Raw genomic sequence first — 27,043 nt, 5'->3', positions numbered from 1 at the left:
AGCGCTGCCGGAAGATTGCAGTTAATCTTCCCTTCATTATCTCTGCTCTTGATGGTCACTCCCTAGGTAAAGGAAGAGTGACTGCTGCCACTGCCCCCCTGAGACTCCTGTCAGACAATCACCGGGAGGAAATTACCCTCTACCTGATTGGCTCACCCGGGTTCCCTGTGGTTCTTGGTTTTCCCTGGCTGAACCGGCACAATCCCTGTATTGATTGGCCACTGGAACTGTTCTTGAGTGGGGACCCACTTGCCATGCCACTTGTCTCCTGCCAAGTTCTGCCTGACCACTAGTGAACAGTGTTGGGAAAGTTCACTTTCTACATTACCTAGTTCAAAGTTCAGTTCACAAATTTTAAAATGAACAAGTTCAGTTAAAAGTCCATAATTTAAAATTTGTAACTAAGTTCACAGTTCCAAAAATGAACTAGTTCATAGTTCTTTTTTTCAATATGTTGCTGTGAGCTATTCTTTTATTTTCGGTATTTTGAACATTGAGCTCCCTTTCTGGTTTGTCTAGAATGAAATAGAGTGGTTGAATCAAGTATCGCAGTGAAATACAGTTTATATCATGTTTTATTGCACATTTAGCACATTTTGTAATTCCCATTGATGTCTGTTGGAAGACTCATTGCTTGTTGACCGGAAACGGAAAAGGGGGGGTGTTCACGTTTGGTTGTAGTCTTTTCGCTCGGTTCTCGCCCTACTGTTGGGATGGAAAACCAAGCAAAAAGACTACAAACAAACGTAAACAGTCCCCCTTTCCGTTTCCGGCCAACAAGCAATGATTCTAGGAGGCATTCTAGTCCGCTGATCGAGCCAGAGAGCTAACGTTCCGGATTGTACATATTTATGATTCAAAATTCGTCCCAGCCCTTATAGCACAGATACTCTAGGGCCTATAGCATATAACCACTTTGTCTGATTACAGTTTAATTCATATTTCACAATTTACAAGCTCTCGTTTTGAAGAAGAATCACTGTGCCATTCGTTTCAATGGGAATCGCGACGGTCTATACTTTCAACATAAAGTGTACATATTTATAATTAGAAATCCGTCCCAGCATTTATACCACAGATACTCTAGGGTCTATAGCATATTACCGCGTTTTCAGATTACAGTTTAATGTAACAGTAAGCTGGCAACACCGCAACTGCAAATTAACCACACAGAGATAACCATGGCAACCGGTCAACCAACACGGCGTTCTGCTCGCGCATCCGCCGTGTTGATAAACAAATAACCCCCCTATTGAACAAAGTTAAACCGATTGAGCGTGCCGTTCACAGACATCAGAATGAACGAGTTCACAGTGACGTTCATCAGGCAGTTATACCGTAACGTTCAGTTCACGTTCGCCCAAAATATGAACGAGTTCATGAACTATCGTTCAATGAACGCGTTCAGGCACAACACTGCTAGTGGAACCTGTTGATGCCTTGGAGCTATCTCAAGTTCCTGTTGAATATTTGGACCTGAAAGTAGTCTTTATTAAGGCAAGAGCATCTACGATGCCCCCTCACAGGTCCTATGACTGTAGCATTGAGCTTTTGCCTGGCACCAGCCCTTCCCGTGGACGTGTCTTCTCTCTGCCTTTGATTTGATCCAGGGTGCCAAGGTCTTCACCAAACTCGACTTGAGAAATCCGTACCATCTCATTCGCGTCCGCAGGGGCGATGAATGGAAGACCACCTTCAACACTCCAACAGGAGACTACGAGTGTCGAGTTATGCCCTTTGGTCTTACTACTGCACTTGCAGTGTTCCAAGCCCATATAAATGATGCTCTCAGAGATATGATTAACCACTTTGTTTTTATTTACCTTGACGATATTTGGATTTTTTCTAAGTCCCTTTCAGATCACTGTCACCATGTCCGGCAAGTTTTACTGAAAATGCTGAAGAACCACCTGTTTGTTAAGCCGGAGAAATGTGAATTCCATGTGTCTGAGGTGACTTTTCTACGGTTCATCTTGAAGGAGGGTCGTGTTCAAATGGATCCGGTGAAGACTCAGGCTATAAGGGACTGGGCATCCCCTAGGTCTGTCTTGGATTTGCCCATTTTTACAGGAAATTCATCAGGAACTTTGGCACTGTGGCTGCGCCAATCACTGCCCTCACTTAGGGCGGTGTGCTGTTCATATGGACTCCTCAGGCTGAAGGGGCGTTCAGACTACTCCAAGGAGCGTTTTTCATCTGCACCTATCCTTGCATTGCCAGATCCCTCCCTGCCTTTTGTTGTAGAGGTGGATGCATCCAATGTGGGGGTTGGGGCAATTCTTTCCCAGCGTATCTCCGATGGGAAGTTGCACCCTTGTGCATTTTACTCTCATCGCCTATCTCCCAATGAGGCCCGATATGATGTTGGGGACAGAGAGCTATTGGCTGTCAAGATGGCATTAGAGGAGAGGAGACATTGGCTGGAGGGGGCCCCAAGATCCGTTTTTTAGTCTGGACCGACCATAAGAATCTGGAGTACTTGAAGCAGGCAAAGAGATTTAATCCCCGCAAGGCCTGGTGGGCACTTTTTTTTTTTCGGTTTAACTTCACCATCTCATTCCTTGTTTAATATATTTTTATTAACAATATGCCATAATGGACATGAAGAAATTTAACTTTTTTGTATTTTTTTTTTTCAACATTTGACAATCGTATATAAAACATTACTCATATTTCACGCAGTATTTTGACCCAAAAATGGGTAATGTTCAAATAATGCGCAAAAATACTTTCCCTCCCAACCCCTTCCTTAATTTTTGCAAGGAGCCTTTAAGAGTATATTTGATCTTTTCAAGCTTCAGGAAATGCATAATATCCCTTATCCACCTAGTGAAGCTGGGGGGTGCTTGATCCTTCCAAGAGAGAAGGATGAGACAAGGAGGAGAATGCTATAAGGGAACGATTTTCAGGGGTAAAACCAAATAGCGCACATACAGGGTTGGGGGTGATGACTCTTTGAAGCATTTTAGAGTAGGCGCCAAAGATGCTGGCCAAGAATGTGTTAAGTTTGGGGCAAGACCAGAACATGTGAATATAGTATGCTGGTTGACTTTTACAGCGAGGACATGAGGGGTCAACAGTAGGGAAGATCTTCACCAGTCTTGACTTGGTCAAGTGTGCTCTTAGAACTATTTTGAGTTGTATCACACTGTGCCTGGCGCAAGGAGAAGATGTATGTATTAAGTCAAGGACAGACTTCCAATGATCATCTGTAAAATTCTCCCCAAGATTGCTCTCCCAGTTCCTCCTAACATCCTGCAAAGAGTGAAGGGAAATATTGGATATGCCGTTGTAAAGAACTGAAATAAGACCTTTACGCAAAGGGGATAATGAGAGGATATGATCAACCGTGTTGCTTGCTTGGAAATCTGGAAAGGAGGTAATACTTTCTGGACAAAGTGTCTAATTTGGAGAAATCTAAAAAAAGTCTGACTTTGGCAAATTATATAATTGAGAAAGTTGGGCAAAAGACCCAAACTTACCCTCCACATATAGATTTGAAATGGACTTGAATCCATATGAAAACCAAGGTCCAAATGTAGAATCTGACAGAGAAGGTGGGAAGTTATAATTATTCCTTCTGGGAGAATTCACAGATGATCTCCGCAATTTAAAATGTCTTCGAAATTGTGACCAGATTCTGGTTGAGTGACAGACCACTGGGTTGGCTCAAAATTGGCTTTGCAGAGGAGGTGATGGGGCATATAGTATGGAACCTAGATCGAAAGAGCTAGAGGCACACTCCATTTGCACCCAGGCCTCACACCCACTGAGACGATCCAACCCAATCCAGTGTAGCATTGTCTTTATATTGCATGCCCAATAAAAGTAAATAAAATTAGGTAGAGCTAGTCCAGCAAGCTTTTTAGGTCTTTGGAGGGCGCTTCTATTAATTCTAGGGGGTTTACCGTTCCAAATAAACGAGGATATGCATCCCCCCAATGAGCTTAAGAATGATTTTTTATTCATGATGGGGATATGAGAGGTAAAGAAACTTTGGTAACACAAGCATTTTAACGAGGTTAATTCTGCCAGCTAAGGACAGGGGGAGGTTCATCCATCTAGCAAAGTCTTTTTTACATTTTTCAAACAAGATGTTAACATTTTTAGTAAAGAGGGATAAAAAAGCAGGAGTGATCTCTACACCAAGATATTTAAAGCCCTTGTTGACAATTCTAAATGGTAATTTGATGGAGGGATTGAAGTGGCTGACTGATTAAGAGGAAACATCTCACTTTTTCAAAATAGATTTTATAGCCAGAGAGATTTCCGAATTGAGCTAGGATAATATCACTATTATGTACAGCACTTTGGTCAGTGAAAGCTGTGTGAAATGTGCTTTATAAATAAATTTTACTTACTTACTTACTTACTTAAGAATGGAAGGAACAGAATTCTGTGGATCCAAGACATATAAAAGAAAGTCATCCGCGTATAGAGATAATTTGTGTGTCCGGCCCCAACATTCTATACCGTGGAAATCCTCTGATTGTCTAAGACAGGGATGCCAGGGTTACGGCCCGCGGGACGGACACGGCCCGACTGTGTGTCACATCCGTCCCGCGGGTGATAAGGGGATAATATATGTATTTATTTTATTTCTATCAATTTATTTTTTTTATTTTTTAGGAATCTGTCAGTTGGTCTGTTACTGCTGCTGGTCTGTTACGATTCAATAACTGTTCATCCCCCATTCTCCATTCCATTTCGAAACGTGTTTAGAAAACACGCATGTGTCATTAAAATTAATTCATTAATTAAGGCCGCCACCAGGGGGCGCCCCCAACACTTTTGCCGCCCCCAACGCATTTGTCGCCCTAGGCGATCGCCTAGTTCACCTATGCCTATCGCAGGCCCTGCTCATCGCTATCAAGAAAAAGGAAGGTCGACACTGAAGCTTGCATCTTTCAGGATAGATGGAGAGAAAAGTATTTATTTTGGGAAGTAGGAGGCAAACCCGTGTGTCCTCAACAAGTTTTTTCTCAACAAGTGGCTGCAGCAAAGGAGTACAACATCAAACGACACTATGAGACCCATGCAGAGAAATACGGCGAGTACACAGGGCAACTTCGGACTCAAAAGCTAAACGAGCTGGCATCATCGCTACAGAAGCAGCAAGCCATATTCTCAAAATGTCGAGATACACACAAAGGTTTGGTTTATTTTTATTAGGGGTGGGCATGATTAATTGACGACTAATTGATCATTAAGAATAAATATAAAAAAATAATATAATATCATAGATAAAACTAATGCTAAAAAAATAAATAAATTATAATCTGAATAGATCTATTCCTATCATGCAATCCGAATGTACTGTATATATTGGGCATTTACAAATGTGGTAAGCGTCCGTCTAAATGTCTATTCCGTTTGAGCTGTTCTTCCACTTCTAATCGGACCAGAAGGGTCCATTTAAACGCGGGAGAATTAACGATACATTTTCATTGCATTTTGAATATAGAATATAAATAGTTAATTTTAATATAAAAATATTAATGATTAATGTAAAATGTATAGTTTATACTCCCGACGATCGACTAAGTAAATTTAATCAAATGCCCATCCCGAATTTTTATACATATCTTCAACTCTTAGTTATTTTTTACTGAACCGTTACTGAAAGAGGAGTCTCTCAATTTTGTTACCTATACATTTCATTTCGTTACAGGGGCAGTGAAGGCAAGCTACATCATTGCTTGGGAAATTGCTAAGGCATCCAAGCCTTTCTCAGAGGGTGCATTTGTCAAGACCTGCATGCTAAAGGCAGAGGAGCTAGTGTGTCCTGACAAGCAACAAGCTTTTGCTAACATAAGCTTATCGAGGCCTACAGTTACTGAGAGAGTTGAAGAACTTTCTGGTGATTTGAAGAGTCAACCTGAAAGAGAGGGTTAAGTCCTTCATCGCATTCTCTATTGCTCTCGACAAGAGCACTGACGTGACTGATGTAGCCCAATTAGTGATATATATTCGCGGAGTGGATGCTTCCCTGAATGTCACTGAGGAGTTTGTGTCAGTTGTGCCAATGACAGACACCACCACAGCTAACGACGTGTTTGTTAGTGTTGGGCAAAATAACCTGCTGAGTACATCACATGTACATTATAAATATAGCTAACTCCTACCCTAGCTTAATGAGCACATCACATGGCAGTCACCTTACAATATATTCAACTTTTAACACATAACACATACATGAGAATATAGTCAGGTCAAGGCCGGAGCCGAAGGCCCCATTTCCCAGGCTGGCAGATGGTGGACACTTAGACAATGCACCAGTCATCCTCAAGAACGGGAGAGCCACATTAATTTATCACACAGGAGACATTTTGAGAGCTCTTCCCCGGAGGAACCAAGAGATACCCCTGCCCACACCAGGGCCTGAGAAGCCACATTTCGGGGGGGCACTCCCCGGTTTAATTTATCACACAGGAGACATTTTGAGAGCTCTTCCCCGTTAGGAGGAACCAAGAGATACCCCTGCCCACACCAGGGCCTGAGAAGCCACATTTCGGGGGGGCACTCCCCGGTTTAATTTATCACACCGGAGACGCGAGGAGCTCTCCCCCGTTAGGAGGCATACACAGCAGGGCCTGGGAGCCAAGGCCAAGCAAAAACACACAGAACCACACACACCTCAAACGCACACACCTCATCGAGAGGAAGATACAGCATAAAACTGTATCACACAGGGACTCTTCACCTTCTTCTGAAGCAGACCTTCCACGGAGGCGAAGCTCCGGACGAACCATCAGCGCTGATTAGGGACTTAGACATATTCGATTTCTCACGCTTATGACTCTGTATAACCGTTGCCACTTTACTTAATAAATCCAAGGTCCTCGTGCCGACAGACTTTATTACCTCTCCGTCTCATTTCATCTGGTCCAGTAACTAGACAGACCGTTTTTCCCTTCAATTTGGTGACCCACGACGTGATTTTTTCTGAATTGGACCGCAACTGGGAAACGAGAGACGGAGAGCGGCACGACCTCGGGACCCCGGAGCACCGGACCGATTCCTGCAGTCTCACCTCGCGCGCGCCCAACAAAAGGTAGGCAGAACCTGTTGATAAAATCCAAACTCTGCATAGTTATATAGGAACCACATTAGGAGGTGAGACTGTGAGAACGGTTCGCTACGGGATATCTCGTGGGGACGAATAGTACTGCACCCCAGCATTTCCCCATAAAACCCGATTGACCCTGAACGCGTGACACATCGAATATCGGCTCGTTGCATGGTGAAAGAATACCCTCGAGACCATAGGGCCTATAAGAATCGGTCATAGTGATACAAGACTACCGATGGCCAAAGTAATAAATGCCTGGGCCATAGAGTGGACTCAGAGGGATGCCTGGACCGAGGGTGGACCCAGAGGGAATAATAAATGCCTGGGCCATAGAGTGAACCCAGAGGGATGCCTGGACCGAGGGTGGACCCAGAGGGAATAATAAATACCTGGGCCATAGAGTGGACCCAGAGGGATGCCTGGACCGAGGGTGGACCCAGAGGGAATAATAAATGCCTGGGCCATAGAGTGGACCCAGAGGGATGCCTGGACCGAGGGTGGACCCAGAGGGAATAATAAATACCTGGGCCATAGAGTGGACCCAGAGGGATGCCTGGACCGAGGGTGGACCCAGAGGGAATAATAAATGCCTGGGCCATAGAGTGGACCCAGAGGGATGCCTGGGCCGTGAACGGAACCCAGAGGGAAAGAGAGAAAAAAAAAAAAACTAGGCTCGTTGCATGGTGGAAAAATACCCTCGAGACCCTAGGGCCTATAAGAATCGGTCATAGTGATACAAGACTACCGATGGCCGAGTATTGGATGTGTATTAAATAATTCTATGTGGTAAGAAGGTTAGAGTCCTTTATCAGGGTTAAAGTCCCTTTGCAGAGGAAACAGCGTGTGTATGCGCGAGTGAAAGAGAGACAGCGTGTGTATGCGCGAGTGAACGAGAGACAGTGTGTGTATGCGCGAGTGAACGAGAGACAGTGTGTGTATGCGCGCGAATAAGAGAGAGAGAGACGGAGTGGCTGTGTGTGTGTGTGTGTGTGTAAGAGGCCCAGAGAGAGAGAAAGAAAGAGCGAGCGTATTTGTGGGCCGGCTAAAATATGGAAATAAATCAATTAGTGATAACCTATGTGTGCAACGCTTGCTTGCTTTGCTATGCTCAACGCTATTTTGCCGTGTCTGATGATTGTGGGTGCGGGACACAGAATGAGAAGTCTGTCGATATGTTTCTGTGTGCGTCTGCGAGAAAGAGGGAATCTGTGAGTGAATCAGTGAGTGTGTATGCGTGGTCCGCTCTATCTTTGCCCGTTAAAACGGGTAAAAGTAAGAATAGATAGATTGATAATAATGAATAATGTCTCTCTGACGTATTACGTTGCTCTATGGCGTAACCTGCGGAAATAGATAAATTGACAATGATAAATAACCTTTTTTACTGTGTCGCTTCAATTTACTGTTTGAACCGTTAAAACTAGACCTAGACAAGTTGACAAGGATAAATGATATCTCTTTTTTCTCTGTGTTTCTTTGAATTACTGCCGGACCTGTCGCATTGATAAACTACGATACTAAACAACATCTCTTTGCCGCGTTGGTTGACGGTTTAGTCTGTTGAAGCAGATTAATCAATAAAGATAACGATTATTGGCTATGAAGAATATCTGGATGTATTGAATAACGTCTTTAGGCCCAGTTGTTGTTTTTTGCTTCCCTCCCCCCTGTTTTTTCCTCCTTTTTCTCGTTCTCCTCCTCCAAGAGTGACAAAAGTTACCCCCTAGTCTCTCATCCGCTCTCGTGTGTTAGACAGGCCACACAGAGTTATAGCATCACGGCCGCCATTTTTTGAGTTCTCTCACTCAGTCCCAAGCCACACCTCCCCCTCCGCCAAAAGTTGGGCCACTCCAACTCTACCCTTCCCCAACTAGACTGCCCCCTACTGGACCACTCCAACTCTACCCTTCCCCAACTAGACTGCCCCCTGCTGGACCACTCCAACCTTACCCTTCCCCAACTACAGCGCCCCCTACTGGACAACTCCAACTCTACCCTTCCCCAACTACACCGCCCCCTGCTGGACAACTCCAACCTTACCCTTCCCCAACTACAGCGCCCCCTACTGGACAACTCCAACCCTGCCCTTCCCCAACTACACTGCCCCCTGCTGGACCACTCCAACCTTACCCTTCCCCAACTACAGCGCCCCCTACTGGACAACTCCAACTCTACCCTTCCCCAACTACACCGCCCCCTGCTGGACAACTCCAACCTTACCCTTCCCCAACTACAGCGCCCCCTGCTGGACCACTCCAACCTTACCCTTCCCCAACTACAGCGCCCCCTACTGGACCACTCCAACCTTACCCTTCCCCAACTACAGCGCCCCCTACTGGACCACTCCAACCTTACCCTTCCCCAACTAGACTGCCCCCTACTGGACCACTCCAACCTTACCCTTCCCCAACTACAGCGCCCCCTGCTGGACCACTCCAACCTTACCCTTCCCCAACTAGACTGCCCCCTACTGGACCACTCCAACCTTACCCTTCCCCAACTACAGCGCCCCCTACTGGACAACTCCAACTCTACCCTTCCCCAACTACACCGCCCCCTGCTGGACAACTCCAACCTTACCCTTCCCCAACTACACCGCCCTCTACTGGACCACTCCAACCCTGCCCTTCCCCAACTATACCGCCCCCTGCTGGACAACAACAACCCTGCCCTTCCTCAACTACAGCGCCCCCTACTGGACAACATCAATACCAATTCAAACCCCGACTCTCGATCACCCCCTGCTAGAAGAATTATCCCGGTTACTAAAAAAACTAAGAAGACAAACCTCCCCGCACCCAGCCCTCAGTGCACGGGCGTCCACAACCCCGACCACCCCATACCAGGCTGCTGTAAGAAGAAGCGGCGAACGCGCCCACCATGTCGGATGAGCGACGAAGAGCCCCCGGAGAGGATTGGCAAGACGAACACCAGAGAAGCCAAGACAGAGAGCGATTCTCAGCCTCCCGGCCCACTGACAGCCACTCACCCCCACCCTTGCCGGAGAGGGCTCACCTACCCATGGCATCCCAGCCAAAATTGTTCTGTCCCCTGGAATCGACAACACCAGTTCAGTCCCAGCCAAAAGCCCCCGCCTCATACACCCTGCCTTCCCCATTAATGACCCCCTCCCAGTTCAGCCCTGACCCGGATCATTTAAGGGACCCCCGTACCAATAAGAGCGAGCCCCGCCGCCCCCGGCCAGGTATACAAGAGGCTTCTATGGCACCTCTATTGATAGATGCGGAGGGAAGGGCAGCATACACACCATGGAGCCACCGGGACATGGCCACCCTGGTCGCCCGCTTGCCAACGCTCACGGCAGGAGCCTCCGCCTGGATCAGAAGATTTGAAACTGAGACGTCTGGCGATCTCCTGACCCTGGGAGACATACGAGCCATCATCGGCAGGGCACACAGTGCCAGACGAATCATTGAACTGGAGACACTGACCAAGACTGAGGCCCTACCTGACAACACCCCCTTCGACGCTTACCGAAACCTCTTCTGGGAGAGTCTCAGGGCACTCTTCCCAACCGACGCAGGCAGAGTGGGAATCTCCGGCCTGACCATCAAACCTGAAGAATCTATCTTTCAGTACATAGAAAGGGCCGAAGGATTGTGGACGGATAATAATGACTGTCCCCCACACAGTAGCAAACTGGCGACACAGACATTCCAGCGGGCAATAATACAGGGACTGCCACCCACGGTCCAGAGGAGACTGAAGACAGTGGTGGCACTGCACTCCAAGCCATGGACGGAATGGGTGGATCACCTTGATCACCACCACCGACTCGAGGAAGACAAACGACTTGAAAAGGATGATGATTACGAGGAATTGAAGAAGCAACTCGTGAGGATGCAGATCAAGGAGCAAGCCGAGAAATCCCAGCAACCACAATACCAAAACCAAGGACACAGAGGAGGAAGAGGAGGAAGAGGCAGAGGAGGGCCACAAACATCTCCATGGACATGTTTCCATTGCGGGCAACAAGGACATTGGATCAGGAACTGCCCCCTTCAAGGCCGTGATCAACACCAGATGGGCTCCCCACCACAGCCTCAGTATCCCCCTCATTCCTCTCGGGAGGCAACGGCAGAATTACCCTTACCCTCAGGAACATCACCAGCAACCTGTACCAAGGATGGGGCAACCCCAGATTAGGGTCGACTCGGGCGTGCGGAGTAAACACTGACTCTGCCTATTTCGTGTTCGGGGTATCCTTTTCCGGCCCGGACCCGGCGGCTTTGTTGAAAATAAATTTCAGAAAGGCCCCCACCACACCCACCGCACCAGCCTCCAGGGCTAACACGACGATAAAAGGGTCTAATGCTCAGGTGGCGCCTTGCGACCACCTGCCCATGATGAAGCTCAGGACTATTCCATGGTTTCAGTTGTTCCCGTGCCCCGAGCCTACCCTGGATACCCCATGCGTGTGATTGCTTATTGTTACACGACCAGTCAACTCCTCCTCACATCCTTAGTGTGTGGTCATCTAGGGATGGGTTGAGGGGGTTTGCCATTCGTTATCTACCTCATATCTTTCTGATATTATCGCTATTATTTAGGGACACGTTTCATGGTTACATTTCTTTCCTGTGATCGTTAGTGTTTGTTTGATTGTTGCGTTTTTATATTGTTATTGTTTACTGTTCGTCTTATTGCTGCTTTTGCTGATGCTGTTATTGTTTGGAGTTTGTTTTATTGTTGCATTTGGTTGTTATTGTTATGGTTTGGTGTTGGTTTTGTTATGTGGCCAGCTTTGTTGTTGGTTGTTGTTTTTGGTATTTGTTTTTGTATTATTGTATGTTTGTGGTATGTTTTGTGTATTATCTGCTGCTAGTATTGTTGGTATTGTCTGCTCGCGATGTAGGGCCGGGGTGGATGCCACCCCCTAGGTGGGGTGTGTATGGCATGCCCATGTCTGACGCATGGGTGGCGTTTCTCCCACGTGGTTCCCCATACACCCGGTCTAGCGAGTTGTTTTAGTCCCATGTTCATGGTTGTTTGTTTTTATGATCATTTTGCCTTCTTTCTGTTATTTCTAATGGTGTTATGATGGTAGTCCCGCGCTGGAGTCCTATCCCTCGTACCCCTAATGAGTAAAAGTCGTCTTGCGACGACTTGAGGGGGATATGTTGGGCAAAATAACCTGCTGAGTACATCACATGTACATTATAAATATAGCTAACTCCTACCCTAGCTTAATGAGCACATCACATGGCAGTCACCTTACAATATAGTCAACTTTTAACACATAACACATACATGAGAATATAGTCAGGTCAAGGCCGGAGCCGAAGGCCCCATTTCCCAGGCTGGCAGATGGTGGACACTTAGACAATGCACCAGTCATCCTCAAGAACGGGAGAGCCACATTAATTTATCACACAGGAGACATTTTGAGAGCTCTTCCCCGTTAGGAGGAACCAAGAGATACCCCTGCCCACACCAGGGCCTGAGAAGCCACATTTCGGGGGGGCACTCCCCGGTTTAATTTATCACACAGGAGACATTTTGAGAGCTCTTCCCCGTTAGGAGGAACCAAGAGATACCCCTGCCCACACCAGGGCCTGAGAAGCCACATTTCGGGGGGGCACTCCCCGGTTTAATTTATCACACCGGAGACACGAGGAGCTCTCCCCCGTTAGGAGGCATACACAGCAGGGCCTGGGAGCCAAGGCCAAGCAACAACACACAGAACCACACACACCTCAAACGCACACACCTCATCGAGAGGAGGATACAGCATAAAACTGTATCACACAGGGACTCTTCACCTTCTTCTGAAGCAGACCTTCCACGGAGGCGAAGCTCCGGACGAACCATCAGCGCTGATTAGGGACTTAGACATATTCGATTTCTCACGCTTATGACTCTGTATAACCGTTGCCACTTTACTTAATAAATCCAAGGTCCTCGTGCCGACAGACTTTATTACCTCTCCGTCTCATTTCATCTGGTCCAGTAACTAGACAGACCGTTTTTCCCTTCATTAGCCTTGTCGGGACCCTGGAAAAACTGGAGGTGGACTGGAGTCGCGCTGTCAGTGTGGCTTCCGACGGTGCGCCTTCTATGATAGGAAGAAAGGCAGGAGTAGTTGTGAAGTTGAGAGAAAAGCTAAATGAGGCTAATCCAGAGCAAGTATTCTGGAACTTTCACTGTGTACTGCAAGAGTCTGAAAATGGACCATGTCATGTGTGTTGTTATTGGCACTGTGAATTTTATCAGAGCCAGAGGACTTAACCATAGGCAGTTCAACGCTTTTTTATTGGAAAACGACATTCATCATGGCCTTCCCTGTCACACCGATGTGCGTTGGTTGAGCCGAGGCACAGTGCTCAAACATTTCTACAAATTACGCAGAGATGGCCGAGTTCATGCAGGGTAAAGGGAAGCCTGTGTTGGAATTTGACGACCCAGAATGGACCAGGGATCTTGCCTTTTTAGTGGACATTACGGAACACCTAAATGTGTTGAATGTTACAATGCAGGGCCGCAACAAACTCGTCCCAGAGTATTATGATAGTGTTCGTGCTTTTCAAAGTAAACTGGCGTTATGGAAGACGCAGCTCTCCAAGGCCAATGCAGCCCACTTCCCCTGTCTAAAATCTCAGCCTGTCAATCATCAGAGTATGGACAAGTACGCAAACTTGCTTTCCGGACTCGGGCATGAGTTTGACAATCGATTCACGGTTTTCACTGAACTGGAAAAGGACTTTGCTCTTTTTCGCTCTCCATTCACGATTGACGCTTCCGAGGTCCCAGAGGCGATCCAAATGGAACTGATAGAACTGCAGTGTTGCGCACCGTTGAAGGATAAGTACACATCTGTTGCAATCGAATCATTCTATTAATCCTTGCCACCACAATACCCAATGCTCCCGGCCTTTGCAGGAAAATTACTTTGTATGTTTGGTACAACATATTTATGTGAGCAGGCCTTTTCCGTGATGAATATTAATAAATCCAAATTGCGGAATCACCTGACGCACGGACATCTGAATGATGTCATGAAAATAGCCACTGCCCAGAAACTGTTCTCAAGCTGGTGAAAGTTAAGGTGTCTGGCTTCGACAAGTAAAATGTTGTGGGCTGGTCTCCCCATGTATTGTAATCCAGTGTGATATGAGTGGGAGGGAATAAAAGGGGTTGGGGTTGACTGGTGATGACTGGCAAAGTTAATGTGCCTCATCTGTTGTTGAGCCATTTAAATGTTTAAATGTTCCGTTATGTTAGCTCATATTTGGCTATTTTTTCAAGAACCTTTTTGTTTCACTAATTCCTACTGGATATTCAATCACATGGCCTATTGTTGGACTACTTTATTCAGGTGCTTACTTTCTGTGACTCGTTTAGCCCTACTTGCCCTGGCCTTCTTTTAATTGGCCTAATTATGCATTGACGTGTTTTCATGTGCAAGCCTTCAATAAATAAAATGAAAGTAATTAACAGTTTACATTTGTGTTATTTATAGGAAATGTGTTTTGTTGGCACCTAGTCTATTTTGTTGCATTTCTCATTTATAAATGTAGGCTACTTGCATGGATAGGAAAATTTTAAGTTATTAGAGGGGAGCTGTCTCCTGCTTTAGGCCATGTAATTGTAGGCCTCATTGTGAGGCTATTTTGGGGCCAATGTAATTTATTTCTGATGTGTAGGCCTTCAAGCATAATTTAAAATAGCCTACATATCCATGTGTTGAGTCAGTGTTTGACCTTTTCAGGCCTTTTCAGTCCAAAAGTGTAATCCGGCCCCCTGAGGTCTCACTTGAAAAAAATCTGGCCCCCTGACCAATTTCACCCTGGCATCCCTGGTCTAAGAGCTATGTCGAGAGGCTCAATGGCAATAGCGAAGAGTAAAGGGGACATACTGCAGCCTTGACGCGTACCTCTGCCAAGAGATTGCTGTCCATTAGTAATTACTGTGGCTGTAGGGTGAGAATAGAGGAGTTTTATCCAGGAGATGAAGGAATCTTCAAACCCGATTTTTTTAAAGCCACAAATAAATATACCCATTCAACTCGGTCAACATTTTTTTCAGCATCAAGTGATATAACCATTTTGGGGGTGCGGGACGGAGGGGAATAAACAATATTGAAAAGCCTTCTAAAATTTGAGCTAGAGTGTCTATTTAGGATGAAGCCTGTTTGGTCTGTCGCAATGATTTGTGAGATAACTGTCTCCAGTCTGGCTGCCAAAACCTTTGATAAAATTTTGTAATCTACATTCAGCAGAGAAATTGGGCGGTAGGAGGAGCACTGAAGTGGATTTTTACCCCCTTTTGGTATGAGTGTTATTGCGGCTGGTCGTAGGGTTGGTGGGAGATGTCCGGATGACAGAGATTCATTAAACATGGCCTGGAGCAGAGGGTATATCTTGAGTGTAATTTTTTTTTTTAAATTCGGAGGAGTAACCATCCGGACCAGGAGTTTTGTTGCATTTCAAAGAGTTTATGGCTTTCAGAATCTCTGCATTGGAGATCGCACCTCCCAGTAAGGAATTTTGTTCAGCTGGAACAGAGGGAAACTGAAGGTTATTAAAAAAGGGATTGAACTGTGGACAGTTGTCATCACACTCGGAGCTATATAAATTACTGCAGAAATGTTTGAAGGTGTTGTTAATTTCCAAGTGGTCTGTAATAGTCTCACCCATTTGGCTATATATCTTAGGAATGAGGCGAGATGATTGGGCTTGGTGAGCTTGCTGGGCTAGAAGCTTGCCAGCCTTATCCCTTGAGTCATACATGTTAAATCAAGCTTTTGTGAGTAAATATGTGGCTTTGTCAGTGGAAAGTAAGACGACGAGGAGTATTGGCTATCAATCTCTGCAATGGCTTGCGAGATGTCGTTGAGTTTAAATTCTCGCTTTCTTGAACCTGGAGGAGTATTCAATTATTTGCCCTCGAAGGTAGGCCTTGAGGGTCTCCGATAAGGTTGAGTGGGAAACTTCTGGGGAGGCGTTGGCCGACCCAGCTTCTTCTAAGATAATTGACATGGTCATTCTTAAGGTGGGTTTCCTGTAAGAAGGCTATGTCTGAGTTTAATTGTTGTAGGTAGGATGCTATATTTTGTCTTTTCACCCAGGTGTTCATTCCCTTGGCATTTAAAGAAACAAAGTGAATAGGACGATTTTGAGTGTAATTAGATGTAGATGTCATGTCTTACAAGATTATGAAGGCATGTGAAGTGAGCAACAGCGGTAGGGGCTGGGGAGAGGGTAGGGAGTAATACAAATAAATACAAATATAATAAAAAAAAATAAAAAATATAAGAATTCTCATGACAAGGTGAAGAAAGGCATCTGAAGGGGGACAGGGGCCAGGAACAGTGCTCTGAGCTAACATCTTAGAGAACACTTAACTTAAACACTTAACCTCTGTTTTCACAAAAAAAAAAAAAAAAAAAAAATGCAGGTTTAAGGATGTAATGGTGCAAAGACACTGCGTGTCTGGTAAGACCTAATGGTACAGGTATAAACTATTGCCAGCAGAAATGATCTTTCCGTGTCTAAAATAAAAATATCGCTGTTGCAATGGAAGGTCAATTATATTCTATCCTTGGAGTTACACATGTCCAACAACCGTGGACTATATGTAGAATATAACGCTAAAAATAGGCTACAATTATAAACCATTCAGAGCAAAATAAACATGGAGCTCAACAGATCTTGGCAGATAATGTAGGCAACACCATTCAACAGGAGGCTAAACAGCTGACAACAGTATTACACAACGTGTGGGGCGAAAAAACAAACAAAAAGAACCACAGCGCTCACCCACAACAACTGAGTGGAATTTACGCAGTCAAAGTCAAAGATTCATTGAGAAGAGCGAGTTGGCGAAATACCTGGTTGGTTGTACTGAAGGAAAGTGGAGACTACTTCTGGAGAAAAAAAAAGTTTCTGAGTTTCTTTGCGCTGACTTGGAGTCTGGCAGGAAAAAACATCCGATATCCAAAGCCGGCGTCTCTCAGCTGTGACTTCACCGTGGAATAAGTTGCTCTCTTCTTGGACACCTCTGCACTGTAGTCTGGGTAGATGTCCACTTGTCCACGCCTTTGTCTCCTCCAGGCTGGACTACTGCAACGCACTCATCAGGATCCCCAGAAAGAAAATCCAGCGGCTGCAGTACATCCAGAATTGCCAGGATCCTGATGGGGGTGCGGAAGTACCACCACATCACACCCATCCTCAAATCCCTCCACTGGCTTCCTGTCCAGGACAGGATCCAAGTCAAGATCTCCCTTCTGTCCTACAGTGCCTCCATGGCACTGCCCCCCTATACCTCAAAAGAACTCATCACCCCCATTCCTCCTCACGCCATCTCCGCTCTGGACAGGCCAACCTCCTCCAGCTTCTGAGGACAAGGCTCCGAATTATGGGCGACCGCGCCTTCTGCTCAGCTGCACCCAGTCTGTGGAATGCTCTCCCTGACCATCTAAGGGCCCCACGGACTGGATTATTTTAAAAAAGGCCTAAAAACCCATCTTTTTAGAAAAGCCATTAGCTAAACTGCTATTTATTTATTATTTTTTTTGTTGCATTTCTCTCTTTTCTTTTAATGTGCATTGTAGCACTTTGAGATCATTGAATTGATATAAAGTGTGTTATAAATAAAATTATTATTATTATTATTATGTGTATCTCGGAACCGCGGAAAGAAAGAGACCCAGCCTCTCCAGTCAGCTTCATGATGCGATCCTTGCTCTGATAATGATGGATCCGAGCGATGAACGGGCGCGGAGGGTCGTCCTGTTTCTTGCGGGGGATGTTTCTTTCAGATTTCTTTCAGGAATACCTCCTTGAAAGCGGTCTGGTGCGAGCCTTCAATTTTTTCGGGTAAGCTGGTTATACGGATATTGTTGCGCCTCAACCTATTTTCCAGATCATCCGTCTTAAGTTTTAGGGCCTTGTTCCCTCTGGATAGGGCAGTGCAGGTTGACTCAAGGGTTAGCAGCCTGGCCTCCATATCATTAAGGGACGATTACATATGTTGGATGGTCTGGTCGTGGCGGTCTATAATTGCTCTGTCAGCGGAAAGTTGGACAGACAGTTCGCTATAATGCGTTCCTCCATTGAATTGAGAAGTTTCGCCATGTCGGCCAAGGTCAGCGGAGCATTGCCAGCATGCTGTTCGTTTGGGCTAGGTGCACGCGGTTCCTTTTGGCTAGCATTCGGTTCGCGGTCATGGTTCTTCCCAGGCGACTGCTCGTCTGTAGGTTGGCTTTGCTTCTTCGGTTTCCCCATGTTCATTATACCTCCACACAAGCTTGCACAAGATGACTGCGATAGTACCTTGTATTATTCAAATTTAGAAAGGATTTCAACAGAGCTCTCCCGGTTTGCGACCTACACCGTCATCAATCAAACCGGAAGTCAACTTCACCATCTCATTCCGACCAGGCACCAAGAACCAGAAACAAGATGCCCTTTCTAGACAGTTTGAGGCCCTCGGCGCTGAGGAAGATGCTGAAGAAGTGTCCCGTTATCCCCAACTCCAGGATTGTGGCTCCTATCCGCTGGGGTATTGAGATCGAGGTCAGGAGGGCTCTCCAGCAGGATCCAGGACCAGGAACGGGTCCATCAGATCATCTTTGTGTTCACCAGAAGGTGAGGTCCAAAGTATTACAGTGAGGGCACTCTTCATGCCTGGCAATACATCCTGTCAATCAAAGGACTCTGGAGTTTTTGAAGAGACGTTTCTGGTGGCCGGAGATGGAGAAGGATGTCAAGGCGTTTGTGGCAGCATGCACTGTCTGTGTTCGTATTAAGACACAGCATCAACGTCCTCAAGGTCTTCTCCACCCCCTCCCTGTTCCTGGTCGTCATTGGTCATACCTGTCAGTGGACTTCATTACTGGCCTCCCCTCCTCTGAAGGTAAGTTATTTTAGTAGTGGTAGACAGGTTCTCTAAGTCCTGTCACTTTATTGCCTTGCCAAAGTTACCCTCTGCTCTACAAACTGCTAAACTAATGTTTGAACATGTTTTCCGAGTCTATGGGCTTCCCCAGGACATTGTGTCCGACAGGGGACCTCAGTTCTCCTCCCGGTTGTGGCGAGCCTTCTGTAAACTCATTGGAGCCACGGCCAGCCTCACATCCGGGTTCCATCCCCAATCCAATGGGCAAACGGAGAGGGTCAACCAGGAGCTGGAGGCATCCCTTAGGAGTCTAGTGGCTGACTACCCGTCATCCTGGAGTTCCCGGCCGCCGTGGTTTGAGTACGCCCACAACACACTCCAGTCCACATCTACTGGTATGTCTCCATTCCAGTGCCAGTTTGGATTTCAGCCACCTTTGTTTCCTGAGGAGGAGGGGGAACTCGGCGCTACAGATCGTGAGACGGTGTAAAAGGACCTGGAAACAGGCCCGACGGGCTCTCGTGCGGACCTCCAAAAGGAACCAGCGCCACGCTAACCAGCTTCGGAGGCCAGCCCCCAGCTTCCACCCTGGTCAAAGGGTTTGGCTGTTCTCCAAGGACCTCTCACTGCGGGTGGAATCCCGCAAGCTGGCCCCTCGCTATATGGGCCCCTTCAAGGTGGTCAAGAATTAATCCTGTGTGTTACCGCCTCCAGTTGCCTCGCTCCCTTAAAATAAACCCCACCTTCCATGTGTCCCCATTACGCCCTGTATTCACTTCCCCTCTTGCCCCTGAAACAACCCCTCCCCCCTGTGTTATTGGAGGCGAACCAGCCTTCACCGTCCACCGTATTGTGGATTCCAGTCAGGTTGCAGTACTTGATTGACTGGGAGGGATATGGCCCAGAGGAACCTACCTGGGTTCCAGCACGGGACGTTCTCGATACAGACCTCCGTAAGGACTTTCATGCTGCTCACCCGGACCGCCCTAGGAACGTCAGGAACGTCAGGAGACGTTCCTAGGGGAAGGGGTCCTGTCATGATTTTGAATATTGTTTTTGCACTTCGAACTTTGGTGGCATCTAGTGGCTGTGATGCGTTAAAGTATTTTGTTTCCTTGCTTTGCCAATTACTCCCGTCACCTGTGTCTTGTTGCTCCCGTCACATGACCAATTAAGCCATGTATTTAAGCCCTGCTTTTGCCTATGTTCAGTGCTTAGTCTTTGGCGTTCCACGTTTGTACTCTGACCCAAGCTAAAGTCTTGTTTAGGACATTATTGATCCTCTGTTTTGACCGCTTGCCTGCTCTCTGGACTACCCACATGGATTTGCCCCTCTGGTATGACGTTTTGAACTTTTGTCTTGAAGAAAATCTACCCGTTTTTGAGTTTACCTTTTGCCTTCTCTGTTGGACTTTTTGCCCTTTTTGGATTTTTCTGTGTTTTTGCCCAAAGACTTTGTTATAACAAACATTTCAGTTAACCCTCTATGCACTTGAGTCTATACCCTTCCCTTTTGTTCACTTGGTTTAGAGTACAACTGTGGATTTGCAGGGCCCGGGCTCGATCCAACTCTGACAGCATTTTGGAAACATGAGATGAGGCCCTGGTCTAATGTGCCACCTGGCTTGAGAAACCAGTTCTCAAGATCTTACTTCTAGTCATTATTTAGGTAGCACACACATTATGAATGCCTTCGGCAGAATTCAAATGAGACTTTTTAATCTAGATTATTCCAAGATTACAGTGAGATTAATCTAGATTATAAAAAATAATCTATGCCCATCACTATATATACATATATATTCAATATATACGGAGAGGCCCTCTGAAGCCCATCAGTTACTTGGCTTCGCAGTGCATCAGTGACCCTCTCTATGGCTCCCTCTCTCTTTTCAACCGTGTTTCGAGAATTTATATCGATATAACGAGAGGATATAATGATAACGGCAAAAAAATAAAGGATCCATAGTCATAATTTAAATATATATTTTAATATTAAATTCATTCAATATTAAACCAACGCATTTCAACCGGCAGATTTTTTTCAACTTCAGAAGGGCTGTGTTCAGAGGGGGGGGGGGGGGGGGGGGTGGGCTGCGCAGTGCACGCTCTAGCATACAGATCTTGGTTTAACGATAGTTTAATAAAAGCTACATGTCTACTTATATAACTAAATCATTTTATATTTTAAAAATATACATCTACAGGCCTTTATAATATATAATTAATTAAATATTAAACCAATGCATTTCAGAAGGGCGGCGCAGTGCACACTTTATCACCCCCCTCGTTCTATTTTCCACAGTTTAGACTTGTAATTAATATTTTTATTTTGTAATCAACGTGAGACGCGAGAGTGTGTGTGTGCAGGGACACACCCAGAGAAAATGTATGTTCTGTACATGAGTTAAAATAAAACCCTCAAAATAGTCATACATAAAATGATCTTATATTTATGTAGAACTACAGCTTGAAATAATCATACAAGAACTTGTAAGAATATCAACCTTACAGTCAACCCCAGCTCGCCTAAACATCATGAATCAAATCTCCTTACGACTGGCGCAGCTGTTTGAGTGACAGATCTGATGGCCCTCCCTCGCCCTTAATTACTATTGGACAGCCAAGCATTGTTTTTAGCATTTAGCTTCTACCTGGAGTACACCTGAGCCCTGTTTCAGGTAGCTGGTTTTGAGGCAACCCCGAGTTTGTTCGCTCTGAGTTAGTGGAAACTCTGGGTTTTCCGTTAAAGGTAGCAGGTTCAGCGCAACCGAGAGTTAGTTGCTGCGGCAACATACACCGTGGACCTAACCTGCTCGGGAGGTGGTTAGACCTACTCTGAGTTTGTTGTCTATAAGGCTGAAGGCAGCTCTCCGACAGAAGGAAGTGTTAGAAATGGCATGTCCTTGACCTTTTCTACGAGAGCCTGTGGACGTAGAGGCTGCGATCCTCAGAAGGAATCTCCGTGAGGAACGATTATTAAGACCCCGGTTGGATATACTTTATTTTCCTGATAATTTTCTTCACGAGCGCTATCGTTCGGCGCAATCTATCATTTATTTAGACCACCTTCTCAGCCCCCATGTTAACTGTCAAACGCACCGGGGGCATGCTTTAAGTTTATTTTTTTATTTTTTAGCGCAATTAACGCATGTGCAGAATGATCCGCCCCGTGCATCCCACCCGCTCTGTACTACAGTCACTTCAACGTTGTGGCTTTCCCATGATCAGAGTAGCTGACTAACCACGGACCTATAACTGCTGCAAGTCAAGAAATTCATTTTAAGAATGCAAGGCAGAAAAGACCCTGGTGCTGCTTTTAACCAGATGCTGTTCTTCTCTACATGCACATGCTCAGCATAATCGTCTGCATTGTTCACTGAAGTAAAACCCGTTGAGTAAACTGTTCAACAAAATAACTTGTCCCACCACGGCCCGTGTTCTAATAAAGACAATCTACTTATGAGGATTTTTTTATTTCCTGAAAGCACAAAAAAAAAAAAGTCATTTATATTGGGTATGTTTTTAGAGCAGGGAACAGTATCCCCGTTTGCACCTCACCCACCAATAACTTATGTTCCAAAATTTGGATCTCCAAAGCATCCTTTTGCATCTTTTGAATTGTTACAATTGCATGGAGGTTGGTGAGGGCATCTGGTTCAAGTAGGGCGCTATCAGTAACTGGAAGAAGATGATTAGACAGTGCAATTATTGAGCCAGAATATTGCCCCATCTAATTTGCAACGCGCTGGGTTGCGTGTACATATTTAATTATTTTGAATAACCAACCCCTTATACTGTAAAGGCACTTCTATCCTGGGGGGTGGGGGGATCAGAGGAGCTCCCCCCAGGGATGCCCTCAGCCACAGGACGCATACTCTGTTGGCTGAGGGCCATCTCCTCAGCCTCTGTGAGGGCTGCAGGTGGTGGACCCCCTCCAGTCTGCCGGGTCTCTGCATTTTTTCCATTTACTAACATGGAGGAAAATGTTACCCTAATATTCAGTAAGCGCTATTTTGAAGACAGATATATATTTATAATGCATTTTGCCTAGGTGTAGCCTTCTAATATATCTAAATCCTATTAAATATTGGCAGTGTTGGGGTGGCTGGGTAATGTAGGCTACTACTTACATTTACTGCTTAAATATAGTATACAAATATATAATACATGTTGAACATAGCTGTTCAATTAGGTAGAGCAGGCAAAACAGCACAATTGATTTGATTTCAATTAAACATTAGTTTACCTGTTTAAACTATATTTTTGTACTTCATTTGCTGCCAAGTCCTCGTGGGGCAACTCGGGGTTGCGTAAATTGACACACACACACACACACACACACACACACACACACACACACACACACACACACACACACACACACACACACACACACACACACACACACACACTTTACATATTGAATAAGTGGAAGATATTAAAATTTCCTCTTGTTTTATTTTATTTTACTAATTTATTTGACTCACGCATTGACTTGTTCAGCTATTTCCTGCCGAGCTCTCTCTCGCGCTCTCGCTGCGGTATTGCTTTTCTTTGTTAAAATGGGTAACTGCTCGGCATATACGTTCATTGGAATTTCCAATTCCGTGGGGGAAAAGTAAGTGGATTAACGCATGTGCAGAATGATCCGCCCCGTGCATCCCACCCGCTCTGTACTACAGTCACTTCAACGTTGTGGCTTTCCCATGATCAGAGTAGCTGACTAACCACGGACCTATAACTGCTGCAAGTCAAGAAACTCATTTTAAGAATGCAAGGCAGAAAAGACCCTGGTGCTGCTTTTAACCAGATGCTGTTCTTCTCTACATGCACATGCTCAGCATAATCGTCTGCATTGTTCACTGAAGTAAAACCCGTTGAGTAAACTGTTCAACAAAATAACTTGTCCCACCACGGCCCGTGTTCTAATAAAGACAATCTACTTATGAGGATTTTTTTATTTCCTGAAAGCACAAAAAAGAAAAGTCATTTATATTGGGTATGTTTTTAGAGCAGGGAACAGTATCCCCGTTTGCACCTCACCCACCAATAACTTATGTTCCAAAATTTGGATCTCCAAAGCATCCTTTTGCATCTTTTGAATTGTTACAATTGCATGGAGGTTGGTGAGGGCATCTGGTTCAAGTAGGGCGCTATCAGTAACTGGAAGAAGATGATTAGACAGTGCAATTATTGAGCCAGAATATTGCCCCATCTAATTTGCAACGCGCTGGGTTGCGTGTACATATTTAATTATTTTGAATAACCAACCCCTTATACTGTAAAGGCACTTCTATCCTGGGGGGTGGGGGGGATCAGAGGAGCTCCCCCCAGGGATGCCCTCAGCCACAGGACGCATACTCTGTTGGCTGAGGGCCATCTCCTCAGCCTCTGTGAGGGCTGCAGGTGGTGGACCCCCTCCAGTCTGCCGGGTCTCTGCATTTTTTCCATTTGCTAACATGGAGGAAAATGTTACCCTAATATTCAGTAAGCGCTATTTTGAAGACAGATATATATTTATAATGCATTTTGCCTAGGTGTAGCCTTCTAATATATCTAAATCCTATTAAATATTGGCAGTGTTGGGGTGGCTGGGTAATGTAGGCTACTACTTACATTTACTGCTTAAATATAGTATACAAATATATAATACATGTTGAACATAGCTGTTCAATTAGGTAGAGCAGGCAAAACAGCACAATTGATTTGATTTCAATTAAACATTAGTTTACCTGTTTAAACTATATTTTTGTACTTCATTTGCTGCCAAGTCCTCGTGGGGCAACTCTGGGTTGCGTAAATTGACACACACACACACACACACACACACACACACACACACACACACACACTTTACATATTGAATAAGTGGAAGATATTAAACTTTCCTCTTGTTTTATTTTATTTTACTAATTTATTTGACTCACGCATTGACTTGTTCAGCTATTTCCTGCCAAGCTCTCTCTCGCGCTCTCGCTGCGGTATTGCTTTTTTTTGTTAAAATGGGTAACTGCTCGGCATATACGTTCATTGGAATTTCCAATTCCGTGGGGGAAAAGTAAGTGGATCTACGCTTTTGGTCCATGTTTGATCATGTTATCAGAGATCCATTGATGATGGCTCTTCATAGTCAACAGGCACGCCCCCAACCCAGAGTGAACATACTCAGAGTTGATTAACCCAACGCTGATCACCTGTTCTGAAACCGAAAACCCAGAGTTGCTTTTCAACCCTGAACTCTGAGTCAACCAACTCAGAGCGCAGGATTAAACTCAGAGTATGTTAAACCAGCTACCTGAAACAGGCCTCTGGATATGTAGAAAGCAGCTGGCCTCTAGCCTGTCTGTGGGGGTCCCCACAGACAAACGCCCGATAAATAACAATCATATTTTCAATTGATTAATAATTTTAATGTGTAACATAAGCGTTAAGGCTTGGCATGGTGTTTTTAGGTTAAATATTGACGTTGTTTAGGCTCTGCGACGTCCACAATGGATAGCTGTGTCTATGGTAATGCATGCATGTCGTGGAAAGGAACTTTGAAAGAACGACAGGTTTTTGGAATGTAGTGGAGTAAAAAGTAAGATTTTCCCCTACGAAATGTAGTTGAGTAAAAGTATAAAGTCTCACAAAATAACGATACTCAATTAAAGCACAGATACACTGAAAAGTTACTTAAGTACAGTAACGAATAACTTGTACTTCGTTACTGTCCACCACTGACTGGCACATTTACATTTTGAGCATAAACTAAAAATGTAAATTGATGTGCATTGCCCCATTTAAATAAATAAAATAAATTTCATCATGTGTCAGAGTGGTTATTTTCTGACGATGGATAAGAAAGCACTTTGACACATCATATTAATACAATCTTTAACCTACTGTAATGGGTCGTGAGGTTGGACCCAAGGAAAACACAGACCAAGACCAGTGTTGGAACAGTTCAACGGTTTGATTGTCCAGAAACGGAATCCAAGATTACCGGAACAAGACAAAGAGCGAGCATGCAAGGGGTCGGCAACGGGAGGGCAGACAGGTAGGCGAGGGGCAGGAGACTGGGAAGCAGACAGACCGGCAGAGACTTGACAAAAGGCGGGTGGTCAGACAGGCGAGGGGTCGGCAACGGGAGGGCAGACAGGCAGACGAGGAGCAGGAAACAGGGAAGCAGACAGGCCGACAGGGACTCGACGACAGGTGAGTGGTCGGAAGCAGGCAGGATCAGCGTAGTAGAGTAGTTCAGGAGTTGCGGAAAAGCTCTGTGAGTACGAGAGACGATCTGGCAGAGACTGAGTGGAGTGAGAGGATTTAAATAGAGGGATCACAGATGTAGGTGGTTGAGTTAATTAGGGGAGATCAGGGTGGCAGGCAGGTGAATGGGAAAACCAGGAACGGATCATGACACCTACGTGAAAATCTACATTTTTGCCAATTTCTTGCTGCATATTCATGAAAGGATTGCTGTCCATTCTAAAATAACTGTCAACTGCCCTTCATGTACAAGCTAGTTTGTTCAGAGCTGCTGTCCAATTCATTGATTACTTTTAATGCCAAATATAGATGACAATTATTCGCCTTCTTTATCGTCAAGGCTTTTAATGAGGGGATTGAATTGCAGCTACCATATGCTCATGGTTTAGCCTCAGTGCTACAGCTTCAGCGGAACGGTGCTAAAGCACTCATGGCCACAACCATCTAGGTTGTATTGGCAAATAATTCTGTAATCACGATTATAAGTTATTTGTTATTATTATAGCATTTAGCTCCATTCACCGACATGCAGTCTACACTGTCTGGTGCTCAATCATGGTACTGAAGTATTTTTCCCATCACATTAAAGTAAACAGGAGTGGCATATCTCTCTCTTTAATAGCTCTGTTCATGTACACGTTCTTCGTTATTTGATTGATTGATCATGTATGCATATGTACTCATGTTTAACCCTATCATCACAATCGGCCATTTAAGTCACTAACGTGTTTGTTGAGCATTTTTGTTTGTGTGTGTGTGTGTGTGTGTGTGTGTGTGTGTGTGTGTGTGTGTGTGTGTGTGTTTGTGTGTGTGTGTGTGTGTGTGTGTGTGTGTGTGTGTGTGTGTGTGTGTGTG

The sequence above is a fragment of the Gadus morhua genome, chromosome 15 (genome assembly GCF_902167405.1).
Source record: "Gadus morhua chromosome 15, gadMor3.0, whole genome shotgun sequence".
NCBI lineage: Eukaryota > Metazoa > Chordata > Actinopteri > Gadiformes > Gadidae > Gadus > Gadus morhua.
This window is presented reverse-complemented; position numbering follows the sequence as displayed.